The sequence below is a fragment of the Hetaerina americana genome, unplaced genomic scaffold (genome assembly GCF_022747635.1).
Source record: "Hetaerina americana unplaced genomic scaffold, ioHetAmer1.1.p SCAF_1, whole genome shotgun sequence".
Taxonomy (NCBI): domain Eukaryota; kingdom Metazoa; phylum Arthropoda; class Insecta; order Odonata; family Calopterygidae; genus Hetaerina; species Hetaerina americana.
Window position 1 is genome coordinate 64,849,662 of NW_027286069.1, and position 13,835 is coordinate 64,863,496.

Consider the following 13,835-nt stretch of genomic DNA (forward strand, 5'->3'; position numbering starts at 1 on the left):
TCTTGAACAAAACTTAGACATCTTTATTTCATCTAATCTTTAATTGCACTGTTTACATTTAAGTTACGGTTTGATTTGCCTGTTTACCGGTTTAAAGCTGGAGTAAAATCGCTCTTTCAATAGCGGACGTAGTGACAGGAACGCCGATATTACTCATTGCGATTTCTCTACTTCATTACGTAGTTTTAAGTAGTCCGTTAGCTTTTTTGTCCGCGCCGGCTCCTGTAATTGGATATCTGTATGAAGCTGTTGTCTTCCTCGTCTCGTCGAGATCAGCAACGTTGCGACATTTCACCGGAAATGCCCAGACGTTTGGAATACCTAGAATGGAAAAAATTAACATTTCTCTCCGGAAAAATAAGTGTATATCATTGTGTATCTTTGCTTCTGTTTTTCACTTGGAGTTACGGTATAAATGTATGCATTTCTAATGACTTTATTTTCTCCGATTTCTGAACACAGCGTTGAAAAACTCTTAGGGAGTTACTTGTACCTTTTGCCTTGGCATTATATGTGTATAGGCCACCCATCTTGATTTTTCTCATTGACATCATTTGCATTCACACAATACTACGCAAGCCATCGAAGGGTGTTTGGTGGGGAGTGTTGGGTGACAGGCAACGAATAGTATCGATTTAATTTTCGTTCAAAAATATGTTTTCTAAATGAGTTCAGATATTTAAACAGTTAATGGAAGACAAACAAATATTTGTTTGATGCTCTAATTTACCATGCATGCATGCCTTTAATTTTATTTTAATCCATAGAATGAGTCAGATAAATCATTTTCATTGGATTAAAATCCGCTTTAAAATTGCAGTCAGCCATTGGCATAATTGTCATCATTAATCATTTCATTTCTCTCAGTAAGAACACCCTTTTCCTAGATTAGGTAGGATTTATGCGGTTTTGTTAATTTAGAGTTTATAGTAACTAGGGGAAGACGTCGTTTTCCTGGAAATGGAATTGACGGAAAGGTCGAGTCACGTCCTCAAGATGTGATGCGTAGTCAGATTATCTTGTTTGCCGATATCGGTCGAGGGTAATGAAGTAGGAGAAAGGGAACTGTCAGCAGGATTAGGGAGATAGACGAAAAAAGACCATTATGAAGAGAGCTGATATTATCTTTAGCCCATATATTATCTCTTATGTGCTCATTAGGTACACATCTGCAGTCTCCCCACGATACATTTCTATGTCCAAGTCACTGTGAGTTATGTTGATAGACTGTCGTTCCAATGCGTAAATCCCTAATACCTAATACTTTGAACACAAATCGCGTTATTTTCATCTTCGGCCCATTCTCAATCGGCTGCTCGGAGAAAATTGGGAGCAGTTCTTATTCATGATACGTTAGGATTTGCTGGATATTAGCTGATAATTAGGGTTCCAGTTTTGGTATTTGGCCTCTTAAATTACCCTCAATTATTTTTGTTAGTTTTTAACCGTTTAATCTCATTTACAAGGGAAAACGTAGCATCTGTTAACGGGTTGTCTGACCTTCAATGATATATACGCCAGTGGCATGTGAGTTTAGATATGGGAGTTGGATAATCTAAAACTGAAATTATTTCGTGTATTTTAAAGGACACCAATGATTTAAGTGTGAGTGGTTTCACTTAACTTCATTCGACACAAGAGTGTGATATGGGTGCTTCTAATCACTATTTTTGTACAATTACTTGTTTTCAACACATTAAATGGTATGCGGTACATCGTTTTTTGCGTTCTTGTCAATACTGATTTCACGGCCGTTTGGCTCTAACCTTTATTAATGTAACGACTGGTTGTCATGGTTGGAAATTCATGGGACAAAGCGGTATTTTTTGTAAACTAAGAATGTATCCAAGTATGCTATCACGCCGGATAATCTTTTTCCTGGTGGACTGTGGACATACGTTCCTTCATATAAACGGATGGTTGCAACTCTTTTGATCGACATAAAGACGAGGAGTTATTGTTCATTTCTGCTGGCACTCTCTTCTTCTGAGAATTAACGTGGAAAAAATAATTGCTCCTGCTTACAGTAAGTCGTCATCAATAAAAACGCGTTTGGAAACAGAAATCATTGTTGCCTCGGGGAGTGCTTTCCGTTTATGGGGTTAGTGCGGTGCCGTCAATATGTTTTCCCCGTTTAAATGAGAAGTTCGATCATTCCGCGGGATTGGAGTAGAATGCAGGCATCTTTGATGTTTTGCTTGGGTGTGTTCCTGTTGCAGTCGGCTACGCTCATTCGTGAGAGATTCGGCGCTGGGACACGGTGTGCGTCGCCTGACTCGGCCTTTGCCTTTATCTATTACTGATCCATAGGCGATTTCTCTGTGGAAATAGAAAGGTACGTACGTAAGTGCTTCCCAAACTTGTGTTTTTCCGAATTGTTAGTCAACATGATTTTCAGATTTAGTTGCATCTTCATTGCGCATAGGCTCTCGACCCCTATGGAACAGTAATTTGGCGTCATATGCCACGCATGGACCATGTATGCATTATGCGTGGTAGCCTAGGAAAGGTATTGAGTTATGATCAGCGTTTGGTACATTCCGTTATTTCGGGTAATGAAACTCGGACGGCGCAACTTTCACTTCGCGTGAATTCGAGGTAGAAAGTAAAAGTAGTTTCATATAATGCATCGTTAATAGGAAACTTCAACGGATATATTTCCTATAAGTTCTCAAATTGAATATTGTGTATGAGGTTTCTGGGTGTACATTACCCATTACCTGTATGAATAAAGGTCTCGATTTCTTGGCCTTACTGTTGTTTGATTGCATGCGTGAAGTACCATGACCAGTATTCTGTGGTTATACAAAGTTTCCAAAAAAACGTCATCTATGTGAGATGAACGCCACCTTAAATTAAATCAAGTACCTCTTCTTTATACCCGTTAAAACCTCCGATGGGGTGTGTGACAAGGTGGGATTTAGCGAGTTAATTAAATGACGTATTATCAAATATCTCAAAAATCAACCTCTTATTAATCACGTACAACCTGTTAGGGAGCATAATTTTGCTAGAGTGTATTGAACGTGTTACAATTATATTATGAAATCATGTGTACAGTGCACCTAATTTATGTTCATGAATGACAAGCATTACTTGGAGGCATCAGATAGCCGTATTAAAGCTTTACATCATCCGATAGGATTCATAACTATATTAAATTTGGATGCTGAATACATAAATCCCGAATTTATTTACAGAATTATTACTGTGGTTAATGTGGATCTTTTTCATAGTTGAACTGGCATTATTTCATCCACACCCCTGATACTATGGTGTTTTTAGTGTCAAAATTTTTCGTTTAATACAGAATTTTTGGCTTCAGTGTTCCCATTATTCCCCAATAAATTCATCCTCCGCCACCCATGGAGAATAAGGCCATAGGTCTTATTTATAGCTCAATGTTCACATTTAAGAAAGGTTATTAGAGATGTTCCGTATTTTGTACTTTCCAGAGCCGCCCTCATATGCTATCCTCCTGACCAAGAGATTGTTTTAAATTTGACCTTACATTGCGTTTTGCTTTGCTATTAGCTATCGAGCATTCACGAATGCGGTTCTTCAAACCTGTGACGCGTGTAATGTCCTGGAATGGTACAGAGAAAAGTAATTCAATTATTTAATCTAATTTTTTCTCAATAAATGGCAACTAATAAAGAATCATAGTTTTCTTCTAAAATGTGTAATGAAATGGTGATAGCATTCATTCATCGGTAAGCAACGTTGCTGTCTTTCGATGACGATACGAGAAGGGGTGACGAGGATCGCCGGCTCTGCTGTAACTTATTGTATTCTGATGCACTGGATCTCCAACAATAGCCATTAATTATAAAATGTACTTGAGTGCGGTATTTATTTGTAATCCATTCTGGTCCACTTAGTAAATGTGTCATACATTAATATAAAATATGTTTTAATGCATTGAATAAGTGTAATTAATGATTAATGACCGATTCATCAATGACCTACTTGCGGGGTATAACGTAGCTATAGAAAGAAGCTGTGCCTTAAATTATGCTTACTCATTACTTTGTACTCCTAAACAGCCAATCCGGTTTTTAAGTTACCTTCTTGATTTTGAGAGGTCATTATTTTCTTGGTGTAACTTAGGTTCATTCGTATTTATGACTGAGGGTACGATTTTCTGCCTCCTCCCCCTTCATATATCTAGACTTTCGCATTTGGGATTTTTAGCGTCTCTGATTCATGAGGGATGTAAAAGTCATCAACCTACCATTTGGAGAGAGCTGCCAAGATGTACGGAAAGTGATGGGATTACGATACGATGAAGCAAAGCGATAATGCTTTCGAATCAACCGTCAAACTTCAATTGTTATTGAGTATCACTTCTCATCGGATTCGAAAATATATGGCTGCCTTTCGGAGTAGTAACACCCTCTCAAGGAGGGACTTGCACTCGGTAGTCTGTGCGTAAGTCTGAATATGAAGAGGAAAAGCAGGTTTTCTCCACGTGGGGGGTTTGCTCTGTGGGAAAGAGCGCAAAGCATGCCGAGGCGGTCGGTAACACGCGGGTGGCCACGGATGTATGGGCAAACCTTGTCTCTCGACGGGGTGTAAGGGAGGGAGGTGGAAGAATTGCTTGACTTGTCCCTACCCCTCTCACCCCTTCTCCTAACACTTCCAAGGTTCCGCGGTTGGATTGCTCCTTCGTCTCCGTTCTTTGCCAAAATCCCAATTGCTGCAACGCGTTGTTGTTTTGGTGGACGATGCCAGGGGAGCCACGTGTATGAAGGCGCTTTCGTGTTCCCCACCTCCCACCCCGCCCACGGAGCTCGTCCTCCTTTTCTGCCGTGTGCCCGCTCCGACTTTTCCAAGCTAAGCAATCGAGAGGTAAGGAAACGACCGTTTAATGTGTTTTTAGTAGAAGTTGATGTGATCCGCGATATCAAAACTGCGAGATCTCGTTCTTGAGATCTCTTTGTAAGATAGGCCGTCCATTGCTTTTCTCTTACCGCTAACATAGCTAGAGCGATTGGTTTTCAATTTTAAGCATCAATTGAAACGTGAGGGCAGATTGAGGGCAATAAGTTTTTTTATGGGGGAATGAAGACATTTTCACTGCCGCGGTCGGGTTCATCGTCTTAATCTTCTAATTTTAGGATTTATAGGAGGACTTAATGCTGTTGAATTTCAATCTGTACTATTCTTGTAATGTTTTGACGCTCATTTAATCTCTAAATTACAAAAATACGTGGCCGTATTTTCACTTTTACGCTGCAAATTTAGTTCCAATATGTTTTCCTTTGAAGAATAATCCGGTTACCGGTATGCTTGATGCGCAATTAAATTTTTACATGTTGAAAAATTTTGACTGTCCGTTGAAAGTGTATATGAGCATAAATGGCAAGTTGTATACTAAATTATCGATAATAATCATGGTATCCGCTTCCTAAGGAGGTTCAACAACTATTTGCCACTTTCTTCTCCTCTTCCGCCTTTCCTCAGTCACTAAATATTGTTGTAAAATGGTATAGTTAATGTTTAAATTAGGACACATTCTGTTGAAAAATACATCCAGGTTGCTTAAATTTGGATTGTTGCTTAAAGAGGGATGAACCTGCATTAGCATGTTTATGCTCTTTTTAGTTTGAGAATGACGCCGAACTTTCAAGAACTAATTTTGATGTATGTACGTAGTTTGGTGAGTGTTATTCACTAGAGGAAATGAGAAAATTCGATTTATGGGCGCGGACGGCCTTCTCTTTCCTACTTTTAGAGCGATCAAACGTTTGAAAAGCGTTCGTTATTTCCTAGGTGTAACCGAGCTCTGTGGGGAAGATGGAATCCGCCCATCGTAACAACTTCTCTTGTCATTGTGGAACCCACAGTCTCTCAAGAGGGGCTGAATACAATTGATTCTTTAGTGCCCACTCCACCTCCATTCATTGCATGATTATGTTATTGGAAGTTCTCTGAACTCGCCCTAACTACAGTTGGCACGGGGTGGGAAACTGCGTTCTCATATTTGTTTTTGTAGTTGCACGTTTGGAGCCATAAAATGTCCGTATGAAGAACATGCACACTCGACTGCTGGTTGGTATTACATATCGAATGACTTTCGGGGATTAGTTCTTCTCTTGGGCTCACGAGAAAGCCTTTCCTTGAACTATAGTCTTCGTGGGAACCTTAACTGAGTGCTTCAATAAATGATGGCATTTTAAATCAATGTCCCTGTGTGCGTCACGTACAATATTTTGTAAACTCCAATTCAAAAGAAGGCAGCTGCGTTTACTGTATAGATAATGGTGAAATACTATCACAAGCATGCTTAGCATGTGCGAATGATAATTCTTAGTGCGCGATTTTTTAATTTTTATTCAATATCTAAAATCAATTACGGATAATTGCCTTGCCTTGATAATTTTCTAAGGTTGTAATTTCTCTATCATGTTCCAAAAAGCGTCCGTATTTTTCTTCTTCGCTTCGTAATTTACCTCCCAGTGGCATTAAAGCGCATATACCTATGGCAGCATGTGTATTTGGTAATGGATTCTTTTGAAGTACCACGGGTCTTGAAGTTGCGCGTTGAAAGTGGGATGGTGGAACGAAAATACCATTCTCCATCTAAAAGAATTTGATAGGAAAAACAAGCAACTTAGGATTTCAGAATGGATTCCGTTTGTACGGGCACTCTATCTTCTACCAAATTTTGTCTTAATTACCGTCCGACCATTTTTTGTGTGCTTAGGATTTCTCTCGTGCTGTGATTTTTTATTGAATGTTAAGGGTACCATGTTTACTCACCTGAATTAGACGTCGCACATAAAATTATATACTATGTATTTCCGAATAGTGTGTAATCTCACACGTCCGGCCACATGCCCTCTTGGCGCCTTTCAGGAATGATGCTTATGTAGATATTTGAAACTTGGGTTTTTTTATGGTCCACCATGGGGACGTGGTAGTCCAGTGGGCATTGCGCTGGGTGGTATGTCCCGGGTTCAGTTCCCGGGGGCGAATCTGGGAACCTTCAGCTTCAGCCAAGCTGTGTAATTTTTCGAATACTAGATCTTCCTGGGGTGCCATAAGTGGTACAGCGAAAGAAACCGACCCACCTACGCGGATTTGTGAATTTCACTAGCTGTTGCGCTTAGTACTACGTGGGCTTTATCCTCACCTATCTGAGCAACCTTCGGGTTGAGGATGGTGGTGGTCTCCTGCATGGAGTTAGTATACCCTTGCTCTCTATTTTTGTCACTTGGTCTTTGCGTCAACGATTCGCACCAATCTCAATCTCGCCAGAATGGACAGTATGCATAATAATTGTTGCCGTTTGGGATGTTCAGACACTTTCTCGCATCCAGTCCCTATTGTTTGACACCGGACCGTGAGTATTTCAGTGAAAGGAGTAATAAATCCCCCCCTCCGTCGTTAGCGCTCCACAAGTACTGCTTTAAAGAATACGCACTGACCCTAAGACTTCCCCGTCTCCCGTTGCTACTCTCTTCCCCTTCAATCCCATCTATTGAGCCGATGCCACCCATCGAGAAGGTCCTCTTTCCGCGCTCTTACTTCCCCACCCCGCCTTCCTCACTGGGCCTCTCCCCCTCTATCCTCTTTCCCATCCCACCGTCATCCCTCCTACAGCGCCCGGCGTCTTGTCGCCGTGCACCTTTTCATCTCCCGGCTCCTCGCCCCCTCCTCTCATCCACTCTCTCCCCCATCTCCGACTCTTCCTTCCTCTCGTGGCACTTTCCCTTCTCCTCTGGGATGAAAGGGTTGCCACGCCCCTCTCCATCTCCTTTGCTATCCTCCCGCTACGTGCGGGGGCTGCCATGCGGAGAGAATCGCGACCACGTGCTGCCAAGGAGATCATTTAATCCGACAGGATACGGCAGGGTCTTCTTTCAAGACGTTCGTTTAAATTACGTCACCCGATTTTTGTGTGACATTGATTTCACTTCGTTCGGGTAGTCTTTGCGGATTTTATTATTAGCGACCAGAATCATATGGTGCAATTTGTGTGCTATTGTTTTACATCAGTATTTACTAGAGGCCGTTGCCGTCGAAGCACCTGCTTTTGATCGAATGGAGTTCACTGATTTTAGAAATGCGAGTCTCATGTTGAGCTGATTCTCCAGGAAGAAGGTGCCTTTCCGCCCTGAAATTTGATCCCGAAGAAATTGAATTGTTTCTGTTGCAAATAATTGAAATGAAGAGAGCAGCTCTCTTATCGCATAAAGCTTATTTCTTCTTTTCATCACCTTGATTGTTACTCCTTCGTACTTCGTTTTCTAAGCAGTATTCTCCTCAATTACAATTTTTCGTTGAACTTCCATCAGAAGTTCAACTGCCGAATTTGGTGAGCTGTGGGATGTCTGCTTGACTGATTGATTGACATTCAACGCTGGATTTGCTCGAGAAATCTGTGTAGATGTGAGCAATCAACCTGATTAATATTTTGTGTTAAATAATTTAAGGATCGGGTTTTGATTTTTCTCTCCAAAAGACATTTTACTATTGGCTCTATCTTTAACCCATTCACCAGTGATATATTTCGTTTCATCGAATGATTCCATGGATAAGCACCTCATTGAAACCACCGGGTGCCTTCGAATGAGCGCCTTACCCAGCATTCTCTGCAAAAAGAACTGCTGCAGGGGTTATTTTGAGTTCAAATATGCTTATTTTCCCCGCAAATGTATCGCTAGTAGTTAGTCCACTAAATTTAGTTTCAATAAATGTGCCTCAGTGACTTCGTGCTCGTTAAATGTTAAATCCCATTCGATGTGATTGCCGAGAACCTGTTTTGTCCGTCCTGCCTGCAAGAAAGCGTAACGATTTTCTCTGGTTCGAGCGCTCTGCAATGCTGTTGCCAAATTATAATCGACCTTGAGAGCCCACGACAGGGGTCGACGAATTTTCGGTGCCATTATTTTGCAATTAGCCCCATGAATTCGATCCAAATTTGCTTTGCTCGTATCTTGACCGTGGTCCATTCAATCATCTCTCTCCCATCTTGAACTCCGTTTTGTGACGTTCCGAGTTCGTCGTGAAAGCGTTGGACTTGATTTTTTTCTCATTTAACCTCTATTTGAAAGTCTAGCTCAGCGAATCACTAGCAGGATTTTATCGGCAAATAGTATAATATCATCCATTCAGTTACTTTTACGTGTTCCATTCCTTTGCCAAATTAGTGTGTTGATGGAACTTCTTTGCATTGTAAAATTAGGCGTCTTTCCAACAAACGAATATAGACTTTACTGTTATTAGGAGTGTTAAGTATATTTGCGGAATTTAATATGAAAGAATGTATTTTGTTACAATTTTATGATTTAACTTTTACCATTCTGACGTGATTTTGAAGTACTCCTCGATTGCTTTATAAAATCATACGATATCTGAATTTTTAATGGCAATCTTCATAGTGCAGTGGGTATTAATTTCTCCTTAGAACGATTTCTCATATTTTTCTCTAAGTCCATTAAGATACATGAAAAATGTTAAGACTATGTGGAACACCTGATAATGAGAATACGAAATATCTCATATTGAGGTACATTCTTGTGCTATGGTCTGTTATTCATGAAGTCAAATGAAATGTTTAGCTCCGTAGTCTTGCGAAACCAATCCAGAACCTGTCTTCCTATTATTGAGAAGCGTAATATAATTTTCATTCAGGAAATGGATATCGACGATCATAACTCAAGGACGTAAATTATTTAAATGAGTTTGTGGAATGCAAGGGGAGCGTAACTAGAAAACGCCGCGGTGAATGAACCGTGTGCCGTTCATCTTCGCATTTTCACCAGCCGTTGTTTTCTATGCTCATATCTCTCCACACATGTGCCGAAAAAACGCATTCGTACCACCTTCAGGGGTTTAACCCACTTACACCGACATACTCCTCTTGCTCGTAAATTTCCCTTCATCTCCCTTCACTTGCATCCAAGCATCCATGTGTGCGTATACGTATATATATATATTTAAGTACAGTCTCAGATCTCCGCCGCCAGACAGCGCCGCGGTGGCATTGCGCGAGATCGGGGAGGAACACGTCACATAGGGTGGTCGAGGCAGTGAGAGAGCGTGTGCCTGCTCGACTCCGGAGCTGATATTTCGCGGAGCAACGGTGTGATCGGCGCGAGTGAGAGACTACTATTCCCCCTCTCGTGCTCCGAAGGTGCTTCTATTGTCCAGGGCGTATGCCCATCGGGTGGCGCACCCGGTGCTCCCGGGGTGGTCGTAGACATGAGTGGTGGGCGGAGGAGACGCGAACTTCCGAGACGCACGCGGGGGCAGCTTCCGCTCGCCGGTTGCCTCCGGGTGGGCGTGTGGATGCCGGCTGGCGGCAGGAATCCGACCGCTGCAGAGGTGGGTCGCGCGGACGTGTGTGTTTCGGTATTGGGCCGCATTCATGTGTCTCCTTCTGTGTAATTTGTTGGCGTAAGGCCCTTGGTAAAGAGGCGTTTCCGTTCAACCGGGCAGGTGAATACTGAATTATCATTCCTGCCGTAAACTCTTGGTCACTTGACCCGACAGGCTTCCCATTATCTATTCCGCCTATCCCTTGTATCCGTGAGGTGTAAAGTTATGTGAGGTAGGCCAGCCGATCGGCGTGTTAGATTTATTTGGGCCTCTTGAACCTTCAGTTTAAAGACAATTGTATCTCGAGTGATATTTGATTTTGGCCCTCAGCGATATACAAGACTAAACACGTATTTTCAAGATATTTTAATGTTTCTAGTTTTTGTGGGTTTTAATTGGCTTCTGTTCAGCGTTCATATCGGGTTGATTTTGACAGTATTTCATTGGTAAGGATAGTGTTAAATGCCTATTCAGTACCATGTGATTATGAATCCCGTTTCCGGTTACCATATTCACTCTGAGGGCGTATTGGTACGTGTATTTATGTGTGTGTGTGTGTATATATATATAAATATATATATATATATATATATATGTTTGTGTGTATGTATATGTATATGGATATATATATATATATATATATATATATATATATATATATATATATGTGGGTATGTATATATATATATATTTTAGATATATAAAAAATATTTATATATGCCTCCTCTGTTTTTATTTTGTTTATCGTATTCATGCTTACAAAGCCTGCCTCCCAATATTGAATACTCGAGTGGCGTATCCGTAATGAGAGATTGAGTCAACCATATTGAGACTGAATGAGTGAATTTAAATAATATAGTTTCATCATAATAGTTTTAACCCTAGTTCATTCAATTTTCACACAAGGCTCTTAGAAGTATTGTGCCCGGCTAAATGAACTATTATTCTTTAGTAGGACATCCCTTGCCGGTAAACAGGTCACTTCATTTCTCGGAAATAGTCCCTTGTTACAGTTTTCAAGAAAAATGTATTTCTTTATTTACCTATTCGACATGGTGTAGTTTTCAGTTCCAACACCTAAATGCCATTATCATTACAGATTTCTTAACTTTATAATTTTAATCGCGAGGCGTTTTTTAACGATTTTTCTAATTATCGAACTTAAGACCGCTATGGAAATAAATTCGTGGAGTAATTGGACTTTAATTTCCAGGAGCCAAAAGATGTCAGTAAATCCCGTTATTTTTATCACAAGGATAGAAATCACCTTCATCAGTCGATAATTGCTCTTTTCCGTCGGAATCATTCTTAACGCTCCATTCTGATGGGGGTTTATAAGCGCCAAGGGGTCCTTGCGGTTCTTAGTTCCGCATTTTTTTTCTCCCTGAATTTTTTATTTTTTCACTTCCTTTTCGCCACCTACTCTACGAGGGATATCCTTTCCTTCCGCTCCTCCCGCTTTCCCACTCCTCACACCTCCTGAGCGAGTCAAGGCCTTTCTACTCTGCGGGCTCCATGACCTTGGCTGGTGGTGTTACTTGTCTGCCTCTCTCGGAGCCTCGCGTAGGAGATAATTCTCAGATTCATCCTCTTCCTTAACGAGAAACGTACATTCGGGTACTCATGTTTGCCGTTGAGAAATTTTACAAAAGGCTTAATGAGTAACTGAAAGATGCAGCCGATCTTTTTGATCCCGTTAAACTTCCGGCATGGATCGTCCCGTCGAAGATAGGACCCGTCCAAACTCGTTCGGGCCGCTTTGAAAAAATGGTGTGTTCTCGTTGAAGGTCGGTTCCGTAATTCATGCTTATTCATTTTCCTTGCTTCGCTAGCGCGGCCCATTCGGGTCAGGGATTTTAGGCACCGCGAGATTTGTCGGCCGATGCTTCGGCCGATCACGCTTGCCCTTGCTTTTTGAGAAGGGAGACAACTCGACAACGTTGTTGGCGGTCCCATTGACCGTCACGCCTCTTTGTTTATTTAGCTGTGCACTTCGATCCGTGGTATTTTGAAATTGCGTTCGCAGCACGTTTGGAAATTTCCATAAAATTTTCGTGGCATACTGCATGTATGCCACGGAACGACCTCTCAAATACATCCCCAGAGCCATATGGTATGAGGTTTTGGCTTCATTGCAAACTAAGCTACTACATTTAATTACCTTTTGCAATGTCTCAACTCGCTTAGCTCCTTCGCTCGGTAAGTCAGCGTGGCATCTTATTCTGCGTCCGCAGTCTCCTCGAAGTCACCAAGACATGGATGTTTGTCTGCATTTTCAATCTCCACACGGTTCTTAGTCTGCTGCATTTACCGTCGTTGACAAATTAGATTCCAAAAAGTGTCAAAAATTAATTTGTGTATCGTTAACTAAAACGTAAAATTAAAGCAGTGATATTTGCTTATCAGAGAATTATCATGATTCAAAATATTTTTATTATATTTTTTTATTTATTAGTTGTAAATAAATTAGGCTGCCTCTTTATTGAGGACTAGGTTTGCATGCTCCTATATGCACGATCATCATATGACTCATTAGAAGAATCACTATTAAGTGATCCATTTAATTTTTCACAATCGCAAAAAGTGCGTATCCATAACTCGTCCTTTCCGAAAACGCTTTTTAAATGTTCCAGACTTGTAAAGGGTTTTTTATCAGTGTTTGTAATGCGGGGCCATTCAAATGTTATACTAGCTGTTAGTATTCATTTTGATTTCGTGGTGTATTGCGTCTGTTATCGAAATCGATTAATTCATTCAAATTTTAATTATCTAGTGCCGCTAACATCCCCTTTGGTGTAAGTTCGCAGTAATTTTACTTGGAGTTAAGGTGCACCAATTTTAATGCAGATTGTGTAATGCGTTACGGCCGTTGGAAGAGAGTAAATAATATATTTTATTCATTTGCATAATTTCCAAAACTAATATTTTGTATGGAAGTAATTGTAATAATAAGTACCCAATTATTTTGCAATGTAACATAATTTGCAATTGTAATTATCTCAACTGAATTTAATGGTTGTAGTATTGAAAAATGTTCATAATTAGAATATGAACTACGCGCTCACATTCAAAATAAAATTCATTCAGGAATGAGATTCATCTCGTTTATGAATTCCTTCTTGAAGTGGCTAATAATGCTGTTGTCATTAAGTGCGTGATAATTTAAAATCTGTCACTTAGACCTTGTGGGTCCTTTCAGTCCGAGATAAGCCCGCTTCCTCCTAGCACTTACAATTGGAGCAAGGTGAAGTAGTCGGATGTTTGTGGTTCACTGATATGATACGACCTTTTAGTAATGTCTGTGGGCTCAATTAAATTCATTCTCCTCACCCAAAAACCCTTAACTTGGTAGTCAACTTTGCCCAAAATTGCTCGTTAGAATTGGAGGGTGGAGGCTGTTTTTCAATTAAAAAAAATTAAAAAGTGTCCAAAACGGTCATTATTTATGAAAGCTATGCAATTCAACATTTCCTACGAGTTTTTTTTATGCTCACCTTCCAATCTAT

General features: G+C 40.6%; 1 protein-coding gene across 4 annotated transcripts in view; it reads left to right on the forward strand.

The window, feature by feature from the left end:
* LOC139692588 (SUN domain-containing ossification factor) overlaps positions 1 to 13,835 on the forward strand; it is a 100,203-nt gene that overhangs the window by 31,212 nt on the left and 55,156 nt on the right. Inside the window, exon 1 of one of the 4 annotated variants that reach the window (XM_071590875.1) lies at positions 10,049 to 10,335. The exons of the other annotated variants lie outside the window; for them this stretch is intronic. The gene's annotated coding sequence lies outside the window, so the exon portion shown is untranslated. Of the gene's footprint in view, positions 1 to 10,048; positions 10,336 to 13,835 lie in introns of those variants that run through there. 4 annotated transcript variants of the gene reach the window in all.